This window comes from Euleptes europaea, chromosome 4, assembly GCF_029931775.1.
Source record: "Euleptes europaea isolate rEulEur1 chromosome 4, rEulEur1.hap1, whole genome shotgun sequence".
NCBI lineage: Eukaryota > Metazoa > Chordata > Lepidosauria > Squamata > Sphaerodactylidae > Euleptes > Euleptes europaea.
Genome location: NC_079315.1, coordinates 46465005 through 46487231, shown reverse-complemented (window position 1 = coordinate 46487231; position 22227 = coordinate 46465005). Strand labels below are relative to the sequence as shown.

Below are 22227 nucleotides of genomic sequence, written 5' to 3'. Positions count from 1 at the left end.
CACAGATCTTCTTAACAGAAATGTATACAATTCTAATAATTCTCTAGAAACTCAGTCCATAAATTATAAATTCATTAAATTATGTAAAATTTAACTTAAAATATCTTAAATGTATTATATTGTAGACCCTGTGTGTTTCTTTCATAATTAATGACTATAATTAAGAAAATGAGATGTATCATAATTAATATGAAAACAAAACAAATTCCCCATCTCATCAGCCTATTACAAAAAAACACACCATGGTTTCCTTTCATCACTGCCTCTTCTCTGACTCTAATGGTTTTACCAGGCAAGAAGTATTTTCCTAATAAGTGCAATAGCTGTGCTCGTTAAGGAGCTCTGGGGTGTTTTTTTTTAATTGACTGCAAGCTGCAGCCATGAGGATTACATACATGTGTGATGTATTCCAATCCTGGAGAATATGGCTAGGACTGCCTTCTGCTCTCCTCCCAACGCCTGCCCTGCTGCGCAAATTTCCCCTTGCAGCCTGCACTCTCCTGCTCTCCTGGTGCCTTCCAAACTTCATCTCCCATCCAAGCAAATCTACCTCAAGGTTCTCCTGCTGCCTGACCAGATGCCTTGCCCTCTTTGTGTCACTAAATGCCCTTGCCTTGTCAATCCATCTCTTCCTTGTGCTACTGTCCTTCAAGGTAAGTGGCTGCTGTGCCATATTCCCTCACTGAATGCTACTGTCTATGTTACTGTGTATTTGGAATCTTTCCTATCATTTTCCCCATAGACTTTAATGTTAAACATGGAAGACTTACATTGCCTCAAAAAGGGGGACCATTTTATTTTAGCTGCCTGAAAAATGGGAATGTGTATATTCTAAAGGAGTTCTACAATCTCCCTGTGATTCATCCAGTTTGGATGGAAAACCATGAAGGTACAGACCCTAGAAGGGAAGGGGGTGAGTTCCATTGAAAGCAATGGGAAATTATAACAAAACAGAGTTATGAAAGCAAAGTAGTAACAAAAGAAACAAAACAATGCATAACAACCCAATAACGAAACAGCCCTTTTCAGAATTAATAACAAAAATGAAACAAACTCCCATGCACAAATCTATTATATTGTTTGGCTTTACTCAGTTACCGTGCTATCACATTGCCTGTCATCTCTGGGTAATCTATGCAATACCAGCAGCAGCACACAAACAAGCTAAAAGATTGCAACTGATGTTCCTACTTCAAGTACATGGAGTTAATGCAATTTACTTATTTCATTAGCATTTGATACATTTAATTTTCCTTCTTCCCCACAAGAGCCAGAATTGTTTACAATAAACTTCCTTTTAATATGAACTCTGATTCTTGGAGTAAGTACCTGCAGACCTACAAAGATGCAGACTCGCAGCTTAACTGTAGACAAATACAGTTAGTAAATATTTAAAAGGCAAAGGTGACAAACCAGGCCAGTTTAAATAACTGGCTATCAGTATTAATTATGTCATTTTAAAACTACATAAAGAACAGCCTCCCATTCAAAATATAATGCATTGAAAACATTAATATTGGTTTCATGGTTTGACTTTTAATCAATGCGGAAAGCAATCAGTGTTCAGAACAGCTTTTATACAAAAGTTTAATGTAAGTTGCAACTGTTACTTGCTTTATAAGAAAATCACTGGGATTAATCCTAACCTACACATACTGAAACACTGTTAAATTACATTTTGGTTTTTAAAAAGGTCTTTTAAAAGCCCATGAGAGGATTAGGGATTTTTTAAAATAGTTTAAGAATGTGCTATGACAAGTCTCAGACTACCTTAGTCCAACAAAATGTGCCATGGCCCAGAAGAAAAAATGAAACATATTCTAGACAATTTGTTGATGACAAATGCAATGATGCCCACGAGCCAGCCGAGGCAAAACCCCCCCCTCCACTCCTGATCTGGGCTGGTGAAGCATGGCCCAGCCTGACCTAGTGACATTTATGTCACATCCATCCCTCATAACAAATGAGTTTGACACCCCTACTTTAGACAGCCCTTCATGAGCCACTGGAAGCCCCAACGCAATGCAAGAGAAATAAAAGTTGACACCTGTTTAAAGAAGCCATCTGTCCCCAACTAAACAAACAAACAAAAGCAGTATTTCCACCTAATCCCAATCACTAAAATGTAGAGGTACAACTGGGAACACTTATGCAAATACCATATACATATAAGAAAATATGCACTTTAAATGAAAACATGCAGTTTTCATCAGCTAGTTTTCTACTTTCATTCTCAGACAAGATGAATGGCTTTATTCATGATCAAAGCATGCATTTTTCGGTACTTAAGTGAGCATTTATTCTTCTGGCGTAGAATTTACCCCCCAAAATGAACCTTGGATTAATTACTATGAAGGTTCCTCCTGCTTTGAGGTAAGGAGGGCATCTTGCAGATTGGGTGATTCCCACCGGTTGCTCAGGGAGGCAGGAACAAGACTTCCACTTCCTATCCCCTAAGTGGGAATCGCTCACTGCTCCTCAGTTCAAAACTTTCTGAGCTATAAGAAGACAGGAAGGAAGCAAGGAGAGATAGAACAACAACCAGAAAGGTATCTTAACGTGGTTACAAGAAAACGTAGAACAAGACAAATGGTAGGTAAGTATGAGAGGACTATAGCCCTAAAATAATTCCCTTTCACTTCTCTCTCTCTCTCTCTTTATTTACACTTCAGACATTTTATCCTGCGTGATAGACTTGCTGTTGGGGATCATAGCATGAAGACATCTTTCCCATCATCCTTCGTCTCATTGTGGGTGGGCAAGATGCCCTCCTTACCTCAGAGCAGAAGGAACCTTTACAGTAAGTAATCCAAATTTCATTCTTACTCTGAGGAGGAGGGCATCTTGCAGATTGGGACTTCCAAGAACTGCATCTCATTCCTAGGCAGATATTAGTTTTCTTCCACCACAGTCTGCAGTACACTTTGTCCAAAGGCAGTGTCAGCTGAAGAGTAGGAGTTCCATTTGTAGTGCCTGATGAAGGTGGAAAAGGATGACCACGTTGCTGGCCTGCATATCTCCTCCACTGTCTCCTGGTGATCAAAGGCAGAAGTGGCAGCACTTCGAACAGAATGTGCAGTGATGCCATGTGGTATAGCAATGTTGCTCATCTTATACGCCTCTTCTATACATGACCTGATGATATAGGCTGTTGACAGCTCTGGACAGTCCTTTGCCTCTGTTCAGGGCGGTCAGAGTGCTGAATAGTGCGTTTGATTTTCTGACCAGCTTGGTACGTCTGATGTAAATATGTAGAGTAAGTCCAGAGTGTGCCATTCCTTCTCTTTGACGTGCTTAGGCTGCGGACAGAAGGAAGGAAGGTTGATTTCCTGTTTCCTATGAAAATGGGAGTTGACCTTTGGGATAAAGGTAGAATCTGGAAGTAGGACCGCTTCATCTTTATGTAAAACACAAAGACCTCTCCTTGCAGACAGGGCACCCAACTCTGATACCCTTGGGCTGGTGTACTGCTCTCAAAAACGGTCTTCATGTGAAGCCACTTCAGCTCGACTTCCTGTAGGGGCTCAAAGGGAGGTCTGCTAAGAGCTGATAGATGTGTCGTTTCCATGTTGGGAACCTGTGGACTGTCGGTGGAGTAGATAGTGCCACACTTTTTATTAAGGATTGGATGTAAGGGTGTTTTGTCATTGAGAAACCAGACATACGAAGAACTACAGCTGCCACCTGTTCGCATAGTGTTGAAGCCTTAAGACCTTGTTGCATGCAGTCTTGCAGGAAGGCTAACAGCTGACCAATTTTCAGCTTCAGTGGATCTATGTGCTTACATTGACACCACCATGCAAACACCTTCCAGGAGGAGTTGCAAATCTTGATGGTGGATGTTTTTTTTGGATGCTAGGATGGTGTCGGCAACCTCCTGATCATAACCCAGGGCTAGAAGCCTGTCCCTTTCAATAACCCAGCAGTCAGCTGAAATCACCCCAGGTCCCGGTGGCACACTGGTCTCTACTATAGTATGTCCTGACACAGTGGTAGTTCCCACGGTTCCTGAACTGAAAGCTCCAACAGTGTTGGGAACCAGGGTCTCCTAGGGAAGGCACAGAGTGGGCGCCAGGGCCAGGTTGACTACAGGGTGTCCACTTGCTCCTTTCCCAGTTGGTGATATCAGGAGAAGAACCTTGGCAACCGGTGATTTGAGGCTGACCCAAATAGGTCCATCACCGGTGAACCGAACCTGACCATGATGCAATGAAAGATTTCCTGTTTGAGTGCCCGTTCATTCTTGTCCAGGACATGGCAGCTTAGATAATCTGCAGAACATATCCAGGGAATTCTCAATGTTCAAGCAAAGAGAGATAGGAGACTGAACACAGCCCAGTCCAGAATGCATTTGGCTTCCTTGTGAAGAGCGTAAGACCCTGACTCGCCCTGCTTGTTTAAGTGGGCCTTGGTAAAGATGCTGTCTGTCCTGACTAATATGTGCCTGTCCTTGAGAATGGGGTGAAACTCCTGGAATGCTCCCATGATTGCCCTGAACTCCAGGACATTGATGTGGGGGTTTCTCTCTTTCAAGAACCAACGTCATTGTGCTGGACAATCCTGGAATGATGCACCTCACCCGGACAGGCTGGCATCTGTGAACAGCTGGACTGGAGGATCATAAAGATACTGCAGACCTCTGGTCAGGTTGTTGTGTTTGATCCACCAGGCCAGACTCTGTTGGCCCTTCGATGACAGAAGTAGTTTCTTGTTTCTTCTCATCAGAATCTCCTGTTGAAAAGGTCGAAGAAATCATTGTAGGGGCCTGGCGTGAAGCCAAGCCCATGGGACTGCCAGAATCCAGAAAACCATGAGGCCTTGCAGCCTGGCTAAGGTCATGAGGCATGCCATTCTTGCCCAAAGCATCTCCCCGGCTAGACTGGATAACTAGTGGATGTTGTCTTCTGGGGAAAATGGAGTATTGATCTTGGTGTCTATAAGGACTCCCAGGTGCTGCAAACTCTAAGGTGGTACCAAAATGCTCCTGCTTCTGTTTATCAGGAAGCCATGGTCTTTCAGCATCTGAAGGATGAATGCTGTGTGAGCAATACTTAAGTCCCTGTTTGGAGCACAGATCAGAATGTCATCCAAATACGGGTGGATCTGTATGCCCTTTCTGAATGCCAGGGCTACTAATGTCACCAGCACCTCTGAAAACACTATGAGTACAGAAGTGAGACCAAAGGGTAGAGCCCTGAATTGGAAGTGCTGATCTTAATACGCAAAGTGGAGAAATCGGCGATGGTCCTTGCCAGATGACCACTGGCTCCTCCTTTGGTCCATTCTGGGCCTAGGCACCGAATGGTAAGACTGAAAGGGCTGCATGGAAGGTTTACCTCTGTCCCCCCTGTGTAAATGTCTGCGCATGGCCTTTTTCTTATCCCTGGTTTCGACCAGGATCTTATCCAGTTTATCCCCAAATGGCCTATCTCCTTGGAAGGGGTAACCCATCAGGATGGTTTTGGAATGAGAATCCACTTACTATGCCTTCAGCCATACAGCTCACCTGATGGTGGCTCCCACTGCCATGGAACAGGCCACAAATGTCAAGGTATCTAGAGACGCATTCGCCAGGAAGGTAACAGCTCTCAAAATGCGACTTGCCTCTTCCAAGGCTCTTTTATTGTCCCCTGGAATTAGATGGTTGAGTTCGCGAACCCAGAGTATGGAGGCTCTAGAAACAAGGGTGGACATTGCTGAGGTGCTAATGGCGAGAGCGGAAGAATCATGCACTTTCCTGGAGGCAAAATCTGCCTTGCTATCTAGGGGATCCCTAATTGAACCCAGGCTGTCTTCTGAAAGAAGATCAGATGACTGAAGTGCTGCTACAGAGGCATCTACATGGGGAGTCTGGAGAATTTCCACAGTGTGGGAAGCCATGTTATAGAACTTTTTGGTAACGACTAGAAGCTACCTGTTTTCCAAAGGCTTCTCCCATTCCGCTTTGACTAAGGATTTTTAATATTCTGGGAATGGTACCATCTAAACAGAACTGGATCGGCTGTGGAAGAATTCCTTCAAGCCTCTAGGTCTGGGCTTTTTGCCCTGAGGCTCCTCAACTAACTTAGGGTCCTTTGACAGGTCTAAGGCCATGATGGTTTGGGCCAGAAGGGACTGGTAGTCCTCACCATTAAAAAGCCTGGTCTGTTGTTCTTCGACCGTAGGCTCCTCCTCTTTAGAGGAGAACTCTGCTTCCTCCCTTTCCTCATCCCCTGAGGAGTGGAGTGAGGAGGTGTGTTCTGCATAATAACAATGGCATGTAGCCTTCCTTACCGCCTTGGTGGGCCATTGTCTATGGGGTTCACTGCTATGGACCGGAAATCACACCGAGAGGCTTTCCTGTGTCTGTTGGTCTTGCTGGGGCGCGCGTAGGGTAGGAGGTGGGGGAAGGTAATTGGAAGGTTTGCAGCCTCTCCTTAAGGCGTTCTTAACAATCTCAGCAATTTCTGTATGAAGGGTAGAAAGCCCTCCTTCGCCATCAGAGCCAATGGGGGGGGGGAGTATGTTACCCCTTGCTGTCGGATCTAACAGAGTAGTCAATGCTACAGAAACCCTTTCAGGATTGTCAGGCATACACACCTGGCCGTCAGAAGTCAGATGAGTAGTCCTGGAAGCCGTTCTTTCCGGGGAGCCTTTTTCACGCATTTTTAAAGCGTCGCTTCTCTCCTCCTTTGTTTAGATGTGATTGGCTCTCCCCTGCTTCCACCTCCAATAGACCATGAGAGTGACTGCAGGAGGGATGGTCATCTGGCTGCAATAGAGCTATGAGCAGCCTCAGGTTCAACTCCTCCAAGACATAATCATTGTTCCTCCGATCCACCATTTTGTTTTGACAGAAAAAAGGGGAAGAGACGGTGGAAAAGACACAGACGGGAGGAACAGAGGGGAAAAGGTAACTAACAAAGTTACGAGGAGAAATAAGGAGAAAAGGGGTATTAGGAATAGAAAACAATCAAAGTGTAGGTTTCCTAGCAAAAAGGCCTAGAAGCAGCAGAGAGTTGCTTCATTGCTGTTCTTCTTGTGCAAGGCAGGAAACAAACTGAGAGGTGGACAATTCCCCACATAGGAGACAGGAAGTGGGTCTTCTTCCTACCTCCCTAAACAACCAGTGGGAATCACCCAATCTGCAAGATGCCCAGCTCCTCAGAGCGAAAACCAGCAAGGTAACACCGTAACAGTAATTTTGCTTTCATTCCCGGTATATATGAGATTTACTGACAGTTTACCAACTCAAATGCAGAACAATTAACAGTTAAAGAAATATCTTAAATATTTTTAAAGATTGTTCTGGTTTTTACTTCATGCCAACCTATGTGTGTTATCAAACTTCTTCCAATCATAAATTCCACTTAAAACATGGCATTCCTATAATTTTATTAAACAAAAAGGGGTAGGGATACTAAAATTGGATATGGGCTGCCAGGTTCTCCCATCAGGGAAGGAGAATTTTATGAATAACCTCCCCTCCATTTTATGAAGTCATCCTTGGGCCTTGACTGGTCCCAACTGTACTGTGGTTAAATAACATTATTAATCCCCAAAATCTGTACAGGAGGTCTCAAGCTTTCAGTTTACTTTCCTCCGTCTGCACAAACCCCATCCTATTCATCGTGGGTGTGCACATAACAGACACACCTGATGCTACATTTATTTCAATTCTATATCACCCAGTTTGGGACTTAATGTTACATGTAGACAGAAGTTCTAAGTAGCCACATTGGTCTAAAGAAAAATTCAAAACTACACTCCACATATTATATCTATTCTGCAATCATTCCACTGGTTACCAATTAACTTCCAAGTTCAATTCAAAGTGCTGGTTATTACCTACAACACCCTTCATAGCCTAGGACCCAAATATCTGCAGGACTGCCTCTCCTGATATGCTCCATTGCAGCAGCTTCACTCACTTAAGCAAAGCATCCTGAAGGTGCCACTCTGCAAATGCATAAGATCAACAGTTGCCAGTACCAGATGTTTTCTGCTGTAGCTTTACTTAATGAAAGCCTGTCACGTTTAGGGAGACTTCCACACTTTCTTCATTCCACAGAATGAGTAAAATGCAAAGGCATTTTTATAAAGGGAATAGGTCTGCAGCTTTAGTGTCGTAACAATTTTGATATTTTTCTTTGCATCATTATATATATTATACTGTCCTTTTTTGAATTCTCTAATTTTGTAATGCCCCCTACACCAAATGAAACATATAGGCTGAGAGCTCAGGAAAAACATGATAGCCCTTATATTAATACTACTTCAGATTAAGTTTAAGAACTACAGGTTCTGTGTCATTTTGGTTGGCCTAAGTAAAAGGTATTACACAAAATTTCTTTTAAACCAATGCAGCCTCTTGGAACTTCTATCTACTTTTAAAATAGTTTAGTAAATAAACAAAGGAATTCTTCAGCTGGAGAAAAATGATCTGGGAAAACACTGAAGTTCAGGTAATGTTATACCATTTGACTCTCATTAACTCTTCACCTGGTACCTGAAATTTATCTCCGTTTGATTAACAGCTAAACTTACATTCAGAGTGAATTCTGTAATTGTTCGCGCTTCTTCCCATAAGGCAAAGGGCATGCCTGATACTAAGTCCTTCCTTGACACTAGCACTTCCTAAGTCCGTATGATGCAAACAGATGAAAACTAATGGTCTGAAGAAACTCCCTTTCCCCCTAGCCGGCAAAGAAGGCGCGCGAGCAGGCGGCGGCGGCGGCCCCCTCCCTGTGCCCAGGAGGCCGCGCAGGCCGCTCCTGGCCTGCAGAGAAGGCTCACGGGCAGGCTGGCGGCGGCGGCAAGTTTCCCCCCTCCCCCCTCCTACCGTATTGACCCGCGTATAAGCCGAGTTGGGCTTTTTCAGCACTTTTTTGGGCTGAAAAACCCGGCTTATACGCGAGTATATACGGTATGTCTCACTGCATTCAGTATAACTTATTCCCAGGTAACTTGTGTCTCAACTGTACTTAATTTGTAGCACACTTCAGTATTCTGGCTAGGTCCCATGGTGGGAGTCTTTCTGATTCTGTTTGTTCTTTTGTCTTTTTTTGCACCCTGGTCTATTGCAATGTGCACAGATTCATAAGTAAAATCTATTATTTAATTATCCTGTTTCTTATCTAATGAACAATTATCGTATTCATAATATTAGAAAGCCAAGCGATTTGCTGTAAGATTTGGTTTCAATCTGGGTAGTAGGGGGAGGTCCCAGATGGAATCTTTGTCCAGAGGCCCATGGTGGCTTTCAGCACCCTACTGTAAAGTTTCCAGAAAAACTGCACACAAAAGAGGGCAAATTCAAAATAAAAATACATGTATAACTTTGTGCAATCAAGTTCAGCAGCATATAAATTCAGGGCTGCCACCTGAAGAGTTCCAAAACAAGGAACACACTAAGAAACTCTATAATAATGACATCTTATGTGAGTCAGAATAGTATCAGGACTTTATTAGAATATACCATCAATTTAACGTAATAAAGTTGCTTTTCCAGTTCACAGTATTTCCCCCCCTGAAATAGTAGCGATTCTTTTAAATAAGTTTGCAAGCCTGCATAAACTAGACTAAACCTGAATTCACTATAAGGTTCTGAAGAAGTAGGCGTTACATCTTCATGACACCACAGTGGTTAAGATGAAGCCAAATGCCATCTTACCACCCCTCCTGAACTTCTGCAGCAACATCATCTACATGGACTATGTGTAATCTAAACTGCAGCCCTTTTAATTGCTGCATCTAATTGAACAAGGAATGAAAGGTCCTGAAAACACAGCACTCCTAATATCAGAGTAGTTTCTATATCAGTCTTCAAGTTCATTAAAGTTATATTAATAAAAGTCAACTGCTATAGCCAACTTAGTTGGGGAAATAATCATTCTTAATTAGTACTTGAAGCAAATGTTTTTAACTGAAAACTAATAATAAACGCCTCACACTGGAACTTACAAAGTATTGTTTTAGTATTCTTTAAAGCTTAGCAATATGAATTATGTTAAATGTTTTCCAAAATGTAGTATGCTTTTTGCAACATTATCTGAATGAATGCAAACATACTACTTGCTCTCATTATCAGAGGAATGAGGGACCAAGAAGTAGATTTCAGACTTCTTTATCTTTCTTATCTGGATAATAGGCTATCAGACAAATTGGGAGACTGTGTCAAGCTGCGGTGGAAGGCAGGATAAATTATCAGGAAATCCTCCAATAGTACAACAATGTTCAACTCCAGGACCCGATGCTCATCACTTGACAATACTGACTATACAGAAGGAAACTTCCCATCTAACCATGAACCTGAGGCCATGCAACATAGGAAGTATTTTTACTTATTATACTTTTACACACACGTCAGTACTATATAAGAAAGTTGTGTGTGGGGGGGTGGACTTAAGGAATGTGAACCTTCCATCTATGACTTTAATGTCATTCCCTACATGAGCCATAAGCTTTAGTATTATGGGGAGCAAGTGGAAACCCCCACAATGAATTGGGATAGTAGATAAATGATTGGGACCCCCCCCCCTTTTCAGGATACTGTAAGTACTTTGGGGTATATTCAGTCCTCATCAGGCCATTCTTTGAAGATTAATTTGCAAAGTCATATTTTCTGCATGTCTGGGAATTCTACCAAACAGAATTCCTTATCATATCTTTGAGTATCGTTGCTTTGCTGTTTTTGTGAGTGGCACAGGGGAAAAAAACACTTTACTATTAGATATAGTGACAGGGGGAGGACCCTCAAGGACTTGCAGGGGGCATCTCATTTTCTCCTCCCCTACTATTTTCTCTGTCCCTTCCCTGAAAGCCCCCATAGCCTCTGCCTTTTTCTTGCCTCCTTCTCCCCACCCATCAGCCAAATGACCCTTATTGCCCCCCCCCATCTTCAGATTTCCCTCCTGCCCTCCTCCTGGCAGCCCCTCCTTGGGAAAGTCTAGCCAAGTTGTGCAGTGCCAGCTGCTGGGCCAGAACCAGTTGCACAGTGGGGAAACTGCAAGGACTTGCATGGGGCATTTCGTTTCTTTCCCTCCTTCTGGCAACCCCCATATCCACACTTTCTGTGCTTCCTCCTCTCCTTTCCTCCTACCCACCAATCTACATTTTATGTGCCTCCATCTTCAGCAATATTATTTCTTTATTACATCTGTAGCTTGCTTTTCTCCACAACATGAACCGAAAGCAGCTTACATCACTCTTTCCCATTTTATCTTAATAACTCTGTGCAGTAGGTTACGCTGAGAGTGTGTGACTGGCCAAGGTCACCCAGTAAGATTCCATAGCAGAGTGGGGATTCAAACATGCATTTCCCAGATACTAGTCTGAAACTAGGGAGGTTACCGCATTTGTATTCCCAGCAATGTATTAAGAGTTTGAAAACGTTATAAAAAATACTGTTCGCACTTTGTTTGGCCTCTTTAGCTGTGAAGACGTCTTCCAACGATTTATAAGCAGTGGTATCCAAAACCCCTTTTAAAGCGATGTTTTTTACATTTTCAAACTCTTAATACATCACTGGGAATACAAAGTGCAGTAACCCCCTAGAATACACTGGCTTCCATGGAGTGGCTGTTGATGATCAACAATAAGCAATGGGGCCCTAGACGAGTCATGCAAGTCGCACAATACCAAGTCACCCAGTAGATGCTGCCCACAGCATGACCCCATGAGTTCTCCCTCAAAAGTCAAATTGTCCTGAAAAGGGCCCTGCCCCTCCTCCTGCCTTTTACTAACAGAAACCAGTGCTTCAACTGGCAATACTGTTATCGTTGCCTAGCAATAGGCACGGAGGGTGTTTGTTTCTTAAAGCTATAGGCACTGTCTGATTATTTTGGAGTTTTTAAACACACACACCCCAGTATCTATTTTTTTAGATTTCATATTTTTCTACAAATTGGAACTTTTCTCGTTTGCAGAAATATCTGTCTTGTCCGTTCATAATCTCTGGGTTTAATTATCTACCAATTTGGCAAAGCTGAGAATTAGATATATTGATGATGATGATGATGATGACAACCACAAACCAGAAGTAGCAATGTGCTCCTAGATCATTAAGCGAACAAAAGATTTTAATGCAAATAAAAGTTAAGGTCACTGAATATTGTATACTGTAGTTTTTTAAAAGATATAATCTGGAATTTCATAGAAACTGGAAGTCAGTCACACATCTATTCTTTTGAAAATTGTAATTTAGCATGTGCTTTCACGGCATAATCTACATACCAGTGATGGCGAACCTTTTAGAGACCGAGTGCCCAAACTGCAACCCAAAACCCACTTATTTATTGCAAAGTGCCAACCCGGCAATTTAACCTGAATACTGAGGTTTCCTCCCAGCTCGGCAAGGGGGGGGCAGCGGGGAGTCCGGGGGGGGGCTTTGAAGGGCTCCATGCTGCCTGCAGGCAGTGTGGAGCCCTTCAAAGCCCCCGCCACCCCGCTCGTGCCCACAGAGAGGGTTCGGCGTGCCTGACTTGGCACGTGTGCCACAGGTTCGCCAACACGGCTATATACGAATAGCGAAGTTGGCTAACTCCGAGGTTACTTAAATCCAGTGACTGGAGCTGTAAAGGGGCAGGACATATCTTTCTACAAACCTGAAAAGGGCCCAGCCTTGCAGAAAAATGTGAAATGTAAAAAAAATACATTGAAAATGATCAAAGGAATGCCTGTAGCTTTAAGCCACACATTCCCTCAGTGGCCATTGCTAGGCAACCACAGTATTCCAGGCTGCATTTCTGTGAGTAAAAAGGCAGGGGGAGAGGGCAGAGTGGTGCCAGCCCCCCTTTCATCTGCACATCCTCACTCCCAGCCTGAATGGATGTACTGCCAGAGAAACACCATGAGCAAGTCCCACGAGGCACACACCAAACATGGGAAGCACTGCCATGTTTTGTGTCTCACAGGCAGCCATGCAGCGGTGAACACAGCTGAACATTCTGAGATGACAACCACAGCAACTGCTTCAAGGGAAGCCTTGTTGGGAGAAATCAGAGTGTGTTAACAGCAATCAAGCCACACCAGACAAGAAGACAAAGATGCCTCCCTGTATTGTCTTTTACATGAGATGCAATCACTGACCATTAACACAATTCTGACGTTTAAGTGCCCTGTGACAGTTTGGAACCTCTGATTCAAAGCTTCCCATTGTCCCCAAAACTCTTGCCCAATACATAACTCACCTTAATATCTTCTGCCTTTGTAATCCTAAATCATAATTCAATCGAAAACTGCCCTAAAATTACCCTTCCTGATGCTGTTTAGTCAATTCTATAGTTTTCTCTTGATTACTCCCAAGTATTCCTTTATCCTCTATCATAATCTTTTGTTTCCTGAAAATAACCAATTTTATGCTATGGGCCCAAAACTGTACAACTAACCTGGCTTTAGAACCAGGAAACAGTCTCTGATCCTGGATACCAGCTAAACTGCAACAGACTCCCTACACACACTGGATCCCTCCTCTTCCATCTCACTTCTTCACAGAATAGGACAGGTAATATTTACTCTCCCCCTGATCTATCCCCCGCCCCATCTTCCAAACCACTATTCCCCATTTTCCACACCTTTAGCCCTAATATTAACTCCTGCTCCAAATTGGAGTAGCTCTACTCAATGTTTGTTAGTTGTTGCTATGTTAATTGGGATAAGGAACGTGTCTGTACTTTGGTTTAGTACTGCTGGTATTTGCTTAGGATAAGTACCCCACACACACTATTGTACCAAATCCCCCAATAAACTCTGTATTCCTTTTAAATCAGATCTCTGTCATCTTTTTTATACTAAAGAATTGCAACCCACAGCCATCTCTTTAGGTAAAAGATCTCAGTTTGCTTTGCCCTGTTCAAACATGCAAGCTAATTCCCCATGTTGATCTGAATGTATGTTCACGTTTGTGGGGTCGTGGTAGCAAAGGTCCTTTCCATGCCTACTTGGGCCTCTGAGGGAAGACTCATTGGGGCCAGGCCTGGCTACGGTTACCAGCTACAGGTTGGGAAATTCCTGGAGGTTTTGTGGTGGAGTCTGAGGAAGGTAGGGTTTGCGGAGAACAGAGTCCTTAGCCAAATATAATGCCATAGAGTCCACTCTCCAAAGCAGCCATTTTTTCCAAGGGGACAGCTCTCTGTCATGTGGAGTTCAGCTGTAATTCTGGGAGATCTCCAGCTCCCACCTGGAGATTTATTATAAATTGATTATTTAATTATAATTTTAAATTTCTATCCTGCCCTTCCCAGCAGGAGCCAGGCTCAGGGCCAGTAGCAACATTAAAAAACCATCTTACAGTCCATAATACATATTCATTAAAACAATAAAATCAACCAAATAACCATAATAAAACAACAAGGAGCACTCAGTAGAGAATAGTTGCTGCTGAGAAGCACTGCAGCCAGACATTCCCCCCATAGATCATAAAAATAAACAGAATAAAGGAGGGGGAAGCTAGGGAGGCCAGTACAGATGACACCTGTCGCTGTCCTCAGTAATAGGCCTGGTGGAATAAGTCTGTCTTACAAGCCCTGTGGAACTCTTTAAGGTCCCGCAGGGCACTGATTACTGAGAAGGGATTTCCACCAGGCTGGAGCCAGGGCCGAAATAGCCCTGGCTCTTGTCGAGGACAGCTGCACACTCCTAGGGATGACGATCACCAATAAGTTGTTATCAATAGAATGTAATGTTCATTGGGGGATATACCAGAAGAGGCAGTCCCAAAGATACAAGGGTCCCAAACCATGTAAGGCTTTAAAGGTCAAAACCAGCACCTTGAACTTGATCTGATACTCCAGCTGGAGCCAGTGCAGTTAGCGAAGTACTGGTTGTATATTTTCCTGCAGCAAGGTTCCTGTAAGGAGTCTCACCGTTGCATTTGGGACCAGCTGGAGCCTTCAGATCAGTCTCAAGGGCAGCCCTATGTAGAGCAAGCTACAGTAGTCCAGCCTAGAGGTGACCACCTCTAGATGACTTGATACCAACTGACTTGCATCAATCAACTAGGTGTGGTCGCTTACTACTGTTCAACAGCAGCCACCCTATGAAAGCCAGTTTGGTACAGGAGTTAGAGCTTCAGAATAGGGTCTGGGAGACCCAGGTTCGAACACCCATCTGCCTGTGGAAGCTAACTGGGTGATTTTGGACCAGTCACAGACTTTCAGCCTAACCTAACTCACAAGATTGTTGTACAGATAAAAAAAGAAAGAAGAGAATGTAAGCTGCCTTGGTCTCCACTTGGAGAAAGGTAGGGGTATAAATGAAGTAAATAAAAAATAAATACAGCCGCAGATGGGACGGAGATTAACAGGTAGGTTGGTGAATGGCTGAGAAGCAGAGAATGAGAAAAGGGAGAGGATACGGGGGTTGCCAGGAGGAAGGAAACAGGAAATAGTGTGGGGAGGGAGATACGAGGAAAGCGAGGTGCCATCCAACAAGTCCTTGAGAGTTTTTTAGCCTGCAAGTGGGCACGGCCCAGAGGCTGGCACCACACAACTAGGCCACAGTTTTCTTGGGTAGAGGCTGCTGGGGGGTGGGGAAGAGGGAAAACTTAAAACAGAGGAGCAGATGAAGGTAGGTTGGCTGTTTGGTGAGAAGGAGAGAAGGAAGTAGGAAAAGAGTGGAGGCTATGGCAGCTTTCAAAAAAGGGAAAGAGGAAATAGTGTGGAGAGGATGAGATGCCCCCCACAAGTCCTTATGGGTTCCCATTTGTCCATTATAAATTCAGAAAAGATTATGTGTTTCCTACTTACAATGGCTTACACAAATGTATGCTGATAATTCAGGCAGCAATATGACTGCACAAAGCCATCATGCCCTAAGAAAAAAGGGATATAAGGAACTCAGGAAGTGGCAACCCATTCTACAGCTTTTTCATTGGTGGTTCTGGACATTCAAACAGATTACTGGCAGAAGTACATAATGCTCCTTCTCAGTCTTCTTTATAGAAGAGCTTTTACTTGTTCTCTGCTGTTGCTTTAAACAGACTGCTTTCCACGAACTACATTTGGCTTTTATACTATTGTTAATTATTGTTTTATACATGATTTTATTGAAAGATGGTCCAGAAGTATTTTATTAAATAAATGTGAAGTTACTCTTATAAAATATAAACCAGAACATAAAAAGATTCCACTATTATCCTAATAAAATATGTAACAAGTCTAGGGGTTTTTTATTCTTATTTATATTTTGAAGTTTTTGGAGTGCTTATGTGGAATTGTTTCATTGATCATGCTGTGAGCCCAAAGGGGTTATGTATGTATAAGTGTTTTTAAAGTAAATATCAGACTGCTCTTAAAACACGTTGTTGGAGTATTTAGTAATTTAATCCATTTTAACATTGAGGTTTCTCGTGCTGCACCAAAGCAGCAATAAGTATTACACAAACTATATTATGCTGCAATGTACTAACACAGCAAATCTTTAGGATGAGCCTCTTTGCTTTTATACATCATTGATGAAAAATTCCTTTTCAATATTTTCTGAGGACAGTGAGGACAATAGTGCTTATAATCCACAAAGATATAATGAGGCTATTCTACCAGATGATTATGTACTCTACACTGCATGTATTTCTTTTAAATACAAATGGTACTTACCAGTATAGAATAACATCAGCTTTTCTGATGGATAAGTCATTAGTAATATACTAAACTATGCTGTGGAGAGAACATATAGGAAAAATTTCAAACATAATATAAAATAATGACATGTTAATGGTACCATTATTCTATGAAACTACAGGAGATTATAAAAGAATTATCATAACCAAACAATAAAAACTGATATCAATGGGCATACTGTTTCACTCTAACAAAACCTTCATTGCTTTACCACTACTGAAAGCAGCAGTTCCTAAAAAGCAAACCAACACAGATGATGTCAATCTGTCAGTGGTCCAATGTACCTTTAAACTTCAGTCAGTAATACTGATCTCCACTAACACAGTGGAGATCTTCTCTTCTATAAAGAGGTACCTGCCATCACATTCAGCCCATTTCCTACCGACAGAAAAATTCCTACACATGCAAGGCTCAATGCACAAATCAGTTAGTGGGTAATGCAAAGAAACTGTACTTCCCAGTGTACAGTTTCTGAAGAAGTGAGCTGTGGCTCACGAAAGCTCATACCCTGCCAGAAAATATTTTTGTTAGTCTTTAAGGTGCTACTGGACTCTTGCTCTTTTCTACTACTGCAGACAGACTAACACAGCTACCCACTGTGAATGTACTTCCCAGTGAAAGCCAGCAAGAACTCAAGCACTTTTATCTACTTACTAGAAGAACTCAAAACATGCAAGGCATTTCACATTGACTCCTTTTTGCAGAATTATACTCTTAATATAGCTTTGGCTACATGGAATAATTTCACAAACGCTGTGTCATGATATGAACATATTTTTTTAAAAAACCAAATATTTAAAAGTAAATTTAGGTTAGACCTTGGGAGAAAGTTTCCTACAGCACTTTGCCAACAGGAAGCTTGAAGAATCTCCTTCTTAGGGTTTTCAAAGAAGAAGCTGGACAGATTGCTGCTGGGAATGCTCACAGTTTAGGTTACCTTTCCCTTATTTATTAATGATAAACGAATGGTTGTTGCATTCTAAAAAGTAATTCTTTAAGGATAAAAACTATGGAAAGAGATACCCAAGGCAGATCAGGTTCCCTTTCTTTTTGGCATCTTAGAGCGAGGTGTACTGATTAGTTTCAGACTAGGATCCAGGTTTGAATCCCCATTCTGCCATGGAAGTTCACTGGGAAACATTGAGCCAGCTACACACACTCATCCTAACCTACTTCACAGGACTGTTGTGAGGATGAAGTAGAGAAAATGAGAATGGTGTTAGCCACTTTGGAACTCCACTGGGGAGAAAGATGATGCATAAGTGAATAAATAGATAAATTTGACTCAGCAAGCAACTGTCCCATCAAGCTTCTGAAGAAATTCTATAGCTTTGGGCCACCTCTGGGAGAGGCCACTTCTTCCTACTAGCAAAGAGCAATTCTTCCTAGAATTAGCAGCATTCAGCTATTTTCCAAGGCTTGAAGCTACAGCTACCAAACAAGACACTGAATACAGCACTGGTTAACTGGTACTCAGCACGAGGCAAGATAACTTGGCCAGATTTTACAGGACTCTGTGTGCTAGTGGAACTGATGCTGCTTCTTTCAACAAAACTCCTCAACAAGCAGAGGAGAGGTCCAGTAACTATATATGTAAGTCAGGTGTGAACTGATGCAAAAGAAAGAAAGGCAGCTGTGTGTGTTGGATCTTCATGTATGTGAGAAGCACAAAACAGAAGGTCTGTGCACATGTGGCTGGACATAATTCATAGACTAACTTAAAGATAGCTATACACTTAAAGATGGCTATGCAACCTCTAACCTTGACCTGGAATAGACCAGGCTAGCCCAATCTCATCAGATCTTGGAAGCTATGCAGGGTCAGCCCTGTTTAGTACTTACATGGGAGACCACTAAGGAAGTCTAGGGTTGCTATGCAAAGGCAGGCAACAGCAAACCACCACTGAACATCTCTTGTTCTTGAAAACACCACTGGGTCACCATAAGTGGGCTGTAACTTGACAGCAAAAAATAAAAATGCAGCCTCTAGAGAAGTATGCCCACTGCCTGCACATGATCACAGCTGGTTCCAAAAGTACAAAAAATACACTGTTGAATCAGTGTAACACTACTGCAGTAAACAAGAATATGGATCTTTACAATAACAGATAGATAAATGTCACATTTATCTGGAAAAGAGAATGACCTTCCAAACCACAAATGGGCACACCTATAAGGTGTATAAAGACAAAATAATTTGGGGGGGGGGGGCTAAAATTGGTTAGGACATAGGAAGAGAAGTAAGAAGGAATTTCAGGAATTTTTTCAGATATGCTTTTTATGACCAGAGCCTTAACAGGGCAGACTCATTACCACACAAATTACCTCAGAAACCATTATACAGCCAAAGATTCTCATCAGTTTTTTTAAAGCCCAATCAATTAGCCTAATATTTCATCAGTATCCCATAGGGATCAAAGAAAACCTCTTTTGATTTTTTGTCTTAAACCTTTTAAAAAATCAGATGAGATGGGGAGGGGAGCTGTAATTTTGTCGTCATTATGATTCAACAAGTCAGCCTTATCTATTAAGCCTATGAGAAAATTACTTAGAACCAGTGCATCAATCCAAATATGTTACACATAGCATTAGCCAAATCCTGAGATATCACACTTAGACACAGCTAAGGTTAAAATATCAAAACTGGTATATGGGTTCTAATTAAAGCTTGCTCTTGGAAAGATAACAGGTAAAGCTTGCCTTTTCAGGACTAAAATAAAAGGCAGAATTGTTCCCCTCCCCCACAATCATACTAGCTGCTTAACTGGTACAAGTGTGGAAGGGGGTTCACTATTTGAATGATCAGAGCACAGCAGAACATATTACTCAGACTTGATAGTCTAGCCAAACCTCATACTATCTTGCCTTCTACATATGGTATACTGTAATCAATGATCACAGATTACACTATATTATATAGTTTGCATTATATAGGCTAGAAAGACAATAATCATGTCCCTTTCCTAGCTTTATAAAACTATAATTTGAGCCTAAAATAAGACAACAAGTGGTGGATACTATGAACAGAACATGCTTTATCCATTAATAAGATAAATACAAATAGCTCCAATTTAAGTGTATTCATGTTTAAACTACTTTGAACAAACATTGTATTAAATACTTGCATATTAATATGCAATAAACAATTACATGTTCATACATTATTTAGCCCTTTACTGGTTCATGGAATGATCATTTATACCATTATCATCACATGTGCAAAAAAACGTTTACAGAGTCAAACTATGTGACACACAAGTCTTAATTCAGAGAGTAGTCTTTGCTTCTTCACCAAATCACTAATTATCTAACCTGCTCTGCACTTGACAGTCCCAGGAATAATAGACACTGTCACATTCTTCAGGGGTTGCTCTGCCAGATAAATCAATATCTTTCTGTTGGCACTGTTACAAGAACAAGACTGCATTCAATACAAGTTTCACAGATGAAGAGAACAATAATATTCACAATTAAATTAGTTTCCTTTATACAGAATCAACCAAATTAACAAGAATCCAGCTGGAAACATTAGCATCTAACAAAAATCACATTGATGAAAAAGAGTGAAGTAACAAGCCCCTTTAAATCATTAGTATTCATGTGGTCTGATCCTACACATGTTACTTAGAAGCAGGGCTTACTTCCAAGTAAATGTGCACAGGACTACTGCCTGAATAATATATTGTTTAACGATCAATACTATTCATTGGAAGATGATTTGCTACTATTCTAAAAGGAGAGGACTGGCTGGGGTCAAATACAAAGTAACAGAGCATCAAAAATTTCTCCAACTGATCCACTATCAGAAATATTTCCTTCTATCTACAAAGAACTAATCACTATATGTGTTCAGTACATCTGCAGGTCTTAACTAGAATCCTTAGACATTACATTTCAAGTTCAGATTTATAAATTTGTTATGGTCAGCTTGTGTTCAGTTTCAATACCCCAGGGAAAGTAAAAAAGCTACAAGGAGGTGAAAAAAACTTCTAAACCTGCATAAATTATATTTATTTACATCACCCTGACATTTGTCCTCCCTTTCCTAGCATTTAATATATAATACTTCATAAAACAAAAAGAAAGTGACAGCTGTTTATGAAAATTGTTTAGTATTAGAGGGCCCCTTGATTACAAACAACATAAAATACATATATTCCAACCATGAATACATAGTCAAAGCGGGCACACAGCAAGCCTAGGGTATGCACTGATTTGGGATTAAATCAAAACTATAAAAATAATTTTTCCTCATAACAAGTTCTAGAATGTTTCTCCTAACAGCAAATAAACATTATGCTTTACTGGAACACTTGATTAACAGGAAGGAGGTTTCAGCACAAAGAAGATAGTGTGCCTATGAACAATCAACTTAATAATGACAATAAGTATGAAACAACCTACTCATAACACACAGAAAAGTTTAAAAAGTCAGCGAGGGCAGAATGATCAGAAGCAAAAAAAAGTTCACAAGCACACACAAACATCTCCAAAGCCACACAATCCCAGCTGCGGACCGAGGCCCACACACAAGTTTCAAGAGAGAGAAAGCAAACCCAGGATTGTAAATGGAAGATTTTTGGTTTGTTGAATTCTAAGTAGAAGCATAAGAAATTAGAAAGCCATCTTAATTCCTTTCCCCCTGTAGCTTCCTACAAACAAGAAGCAGGTTAATAATAATAACAAAAAAAAAGACACCCCAGTCACAATTACCTGGGGCAGACCACAAGTGTGTTTCCCTCTCCACTACCAATCCTCTCCTCCTATTCGAAATACCCTCAGTACAAATACCCCCCTTCCCCAACCAAACTCCACCAGGTCACTACAGCCACCATCAGAGTACAACAGAGATCCTAGGGGGGGGAGGGGTATATAAAGAGAACACAAAACAGGCCGGGGGTAGAATCTTTCTCACACATACACGTTTCTGCATTTCCTACTTTCTGCATTCACCGGTTTAAAACCACCCAAGAAGCGTCAGGCCTGCTACTCGATCAAAAAAAAAAAAAAAGGAGGAGGGGGGGAGGCTGCATACAATAATATTCACCTGGGCTGTGGAGGGCTGTGGTGGTGTTGCTCTTGCTGGTGGAGGTTGTTGTTGTGAGTGATGATAAGGAAGGGGGTGATGATGGGGGTGAGGAGGAGCAGCAGGAGGAGGTGGTGGAGGAAGAGGAGAGGAGCCGTTGTTGTTGATGGGTAACAGTCGCCAGGACTACGGTGACTATGGCGCTTGATTCACAAGGCAACGGTTGCTATAACTCACAAAAGGGAGAGAGCGAGCAAGAGGAGGAGAGGAGGCGCCGGCCCAGCCTCACAGGCCCGGAAGAGGCGGGGTTTGCTGCATGACTGACAAGCTCTCCGTCCGTGACTCCCCCTCCGCTCATGGAAGGGGAATTCAGCACTGGAGTTCTTCATCACGCTGTGCTCCGCGAAGGAGAATGGCTGGCGGCCGGGACGAAGGGCTGCGCTTGTTCCTTTGTGAACCTGCGCGCGCAAAACACGGGTGGCCTGTACATTGGGGGGAGGGGGGCCCCGGCTGGCTGGCAGCGGCGTTTATTCTCTCAGCCCAACGGCATCAACGCCAGTCTTAATCAAACAGGCACCCTGGGAGGTTGAAGGGGCGGGGCGA

General features: G+C 42.2%; 1 protein-coding gene across 1 annotated transcript in view; it reads right to left on the bottom strand.

Moving 5' to 3' along the window:
• The window catches only part of RFX3 (regulatory factor X3), a 304136-nt gene extending 282266 nt beyond the window's left edge, over positions 1 to 21870 (bottom strand). Inside the window, exon 1 of the mRNA XM_056848647.1 lies at positions 21646 to 21870. The gene's annotated coding sequence lies outside the window, so the exon portion shown is untranslated. The remainder of the gene's footprint in view (positions 1 to 21645) is intronic.
• Between the last annotated feature and the right edge of the window lie 357 nt (positions 21871 to 22227).